The sequence below is a fragment of the Sinocyclocheilus anshuiensis genome, unplaced genomic scaffold (assembly GCF_001515605.1).
Source record: "Sinocyclocheilus anshuiensis isolate Anshui unplaced genomic scaffold, SAMN03320099.WGS_v1.1 scaffold1903, whole genome shotgun sequence".
Taxonomy (NCBI): domain Eukaryota; kingdom Metazoa; phylum Chordata; class Actinopteri; order Cypriniformes; family Cyprinidae; genus Sinocyclocheilus; species Sinocyclocheilus anshuiensis.
This window is the reverse complement of record NW_015552681.1, coordinates 280,544-284,504: the sequence shown is the minus strand read 5'-3', so window position 1 is coordinate 284,504 and position 3,961 is coordinate 280,544.

The following is a 3,961-nucleotide window of genomic DNA, read 5'->3' as shown; positions in this document are numbered from 1 at the left end:
GACATTTCCTAATTATATGACCAGGTTTTCAATATATAATGTTATTAAACCTTTTTATTTTTGTAATCAAAGTTATTATGAAGTGTTACTGAGAAAATCTTTTTGAAAAACGTTTTGTAGTGGGTCCCTGGGTCTTTACATCACTGATTCTGCTGAGAATACTTACAGCATGTCTTTCTACTTTGTCACCATCTATAGATCGCTTACTGTGTGCCTGATTTATGAACTTAAGCGATCGCCCAGCCACTGGTCACAACAACTCTTTCAAAGTCAAAGTCAAAGTTTATTTATAAGGCACTTTTTTTAGAAACAACATGTGTTTACCAAAGTGCTGTACAAGCATGAATAAGGCAATATGACAAATAGAATAACAAAGTTAAAAAAATATGAAATAGTATAGAATAATGTAAAATAAAATAAAATAGCAGCTCTCACACAGTGTTAAATGCCATACTATAAAAGTAGGTTTTTAAGCTAGACTTAACAACAGTAAGTGTTTGGGCCTTTCTAACATGTAAAGGCAAATTATTCCAAAGTCTAGGCCCGCCACTGCAAACGCACGGTCACACCTGCTCTTCAGCCTTACACGAGGGACAACTAACAATGAATGGTCAGCGGACCTAAGTCCCCACGATGGAGCATATGGCTGTATTAAGTCTGAGAGGTATGCCGGTGCCAGACCTTTCAATGATTTAAAAACTAATATTAAAATCTAAAAAAGTCCATTACAGTAGTCAAGACGGGATGAAATAAAAATGTGTATAATTCTTTCAAAATCTTTGAAACTCAGAAAAGATTTAATCTTAAAAAGTTGCCTCGGCTGGAAAAAAATAGATTTAATTACCAAATTAATCTGTTTATCCAGTTTAAAATCATTATCCATTAAAACTTTACAAATGGTTTTAAAAGACCTAAATCCAGGTCAGGAGACCCACAGGCACCCCCTGGAGTAAACAATATAACTTCCATCTTATCCTCGTTAAATTTTTAAAAATTTACTGCCATCCAGGCTTTAATTTCCTCAAGGCAACACAAAAGTGGCGCTATAGAATTTGGATGTTTTTGTTTCAATGGCAGATATAATTGTGTATCATCTGCATAACAATGAAACAAAATATTATACTTCCTTAAAATGGATCCTAGAAGAAGTATATATAAAGAAAATAGAATAGGCCCCAAAATGGAGCCCTGGGGGACCCCACACGAGAAACACACAGAAGAGGACATAAAATCCCCAAGGCGAACAGAAAAGCTTCTGCCAGACAAATATGATCGAAACCACTCCAACACAGTACCCTTAATGCCGACACAATGCTCCATACGAGAGATCAAGATGTTATGGTCTACAGTGTCAAATGCAGCCGTGAGATCTAAGAGCATAAGAACAGCATAGTCACCCGAGTCAGTGGCAAGAAGCAGATCATTAAAAACTTTCAATAGGGCTGTCTCTGTGCTGTGTAGGGATTTAAAACCAAACTGAAATACCTCATGGAGACCATGTAAATTTAAAAATGAGTACAGTTGTGTGAATACAACTTTCTCCAGTATCTTGGAAAGAAACGGGAGTTTTTAAATGGGCCTAAAATTTGCAAGGACCGATGAATCCAAATTATGCTTTTTGATCACAACTCTTTCTCTGATTAGTCCCTATGGAATACTAAATCGGTAAGGGACGGTAATAAAACCTCCAGAAGCACCAAACAACACTCTCTATAATGTAACAGTCAGTGTTTTAACATAGTGATCATTTCATTAGGACATGAACTAATGAAGACTCGTCTAAAATTTAAATCCCTGTTTCCTTCAGTAAAAAGGCCCTCTTTTGTACTGTTAGATGACATCACCTTGTCATGTCCTTAGGGAATAATTTAATCATTAACTTTCACCTTCCCCATTCACACTCACCTTGACTGAACAATGAAAAAGAACTATAAAAAAGGACACTTTCCACAATCATAAACATTTCTCTCCCTCAAATATCTTAGTAGACATTTTACTGCAGTATTTCCCTGCATTATGCAGTTTTTAACCTTAGCCGCCTGACTTTTAACCCCAAGGTGCTCCAGTCGGATTGTCCCTGTAATAATTGCATGGTAGGGTAAGATGAGGCAAGCTATTTTTTGTTCTCTTAATCATAGATCGCACAAAATATCATTTCAACACATTTAATGAATGTAATTCATTTCATCTGAATATCAACATTTGCAAGATTTAGTCAGTTTAATTTTGTCGCTAGAAAATAGTTCTGTGACATTGTATTAGGTTTATTAACCTGTCAGGTGTAATTTCATTCTTCAGACTGTAGAGGGCAGTTTTGAAAGGGAATACTATAAACTGGAACAAGGAATACATGTTTTGTACATTACATGCAAAATTTAAATAGATCAATTGTTATAATAACTTGGTGTGAACAGATTTAGCACAGTTTCGGGTTGTGTTTTGTTCTTTTGTTGGCAGTGTCAGTTAAAGTGATTGACAGATTTATGTTTGTATCTTATCAGAGATCACTGATGCAAAGCATAAGCTTCTATGTAGATTAAAAACGAGGGCTGTGCCCCTCTCACAATTTAAGTTTCCTAAAGCCCTCCATTTCAATTACAGTAAAAAGATGAACCTGTCATGAGATGAATTATGCGTATGCATGTGAAGGAGTGCTAGTGTGTAACTTGTGTGTCTGACAAGTTTCATTTTCAGAAGAGCCTTTGCTCAGCACAAAAACGTATATCGCACTATTGACACAAGAGGAGAAGAAAGCTCTTAGTGATAATTGGAAATGGTCAGTCACCATGCAGCAGGGGTCAGAGCGGAGAAACCAGAGGGCTGAATTCATAAGGTCTGTGCCAAAATTCTTTCACACATTCCAGTTGGTTTGCAACAGTCAGAAAGTCATTTCCAACAAGATGTGATCTGCAAATGAGAAATCTGACACTGCAGATCTGACTCAAACTGGTTGTTGCCGGTCCATCATTAGCTAGCTAGCTCAGGGGTGCTATAGTCCTGTTCCTGGAGATCTACCTGCCTGCAGAGTTCAGATCCAACCCTGATTCAAAACACCTGTCTGTAATTATCAAGTGCTCCTGAAGATCTTAATTAGCTGATTCACTTGTGTTTGATCAGGGTTGGAGCTGAACTTTGCAGGACTGTAGATCTTCATTTAGGATTGGGCACCCCCAGTGTTGCCAATTTAGCTACTTTGTAGCTAGATTTAGCGACTTCCCCGCCCCTTTTGAGACTTTTTTCAAAAGTTTAGGGACAAATATAGCAACTGCTTGGACAAACCTTATCTAAGTTCTCATCTTGCCCACTGATCTATGTTCATCTTTATATAGATCAGTGAATTTGCCATTGTGATGTCATCTAGTGACATTTAGCTACCAGTTTTAGCTACTTTCAATTGAAAGCAGTTGGCAACACTGGGCACCCCTGAGTTAGATGGTATTGAATAGAGTGCTGCAGGAATGAGTCTCAAAGCCCAGAAATAAGTTAGCATTTTTGCATTTCCAGTTCCACTGTCCAAAAGTCAATGTTTTTTTTGGTAACACTTAAGATTACAACCCGCAATGTACTGCGTAAGCAAACAGAATTTACAGCGTAACTTTTTTGTAATTACAGTGTACCTATTCAGTACCTCCGTGTAGGTATAAGGTAACAATATGCGAAGTTTGGAGAATAAAGGAGTAATAATCTGTAAAATTACAAATTATTTCTACTGTAAGTATTTTGAAACTAAGGGGTACCTATTCTAATATTACAGGGTATGTATGACCTCTTATATTTGCAAGCGATTAAGCAAAAACATACACTATGTACTTTTTTATAGCCTACACATATAAAACACTGGTAATTGTTTCAATCCAAACGCTCGGTTGAGACTGTTGGGTTAGGAAGCTGGCTTGATGTGACCCAATTTGGGTTGATATCAGTAATAACCCGATGTTGCTGGGTTATGAATGTGGAGGAC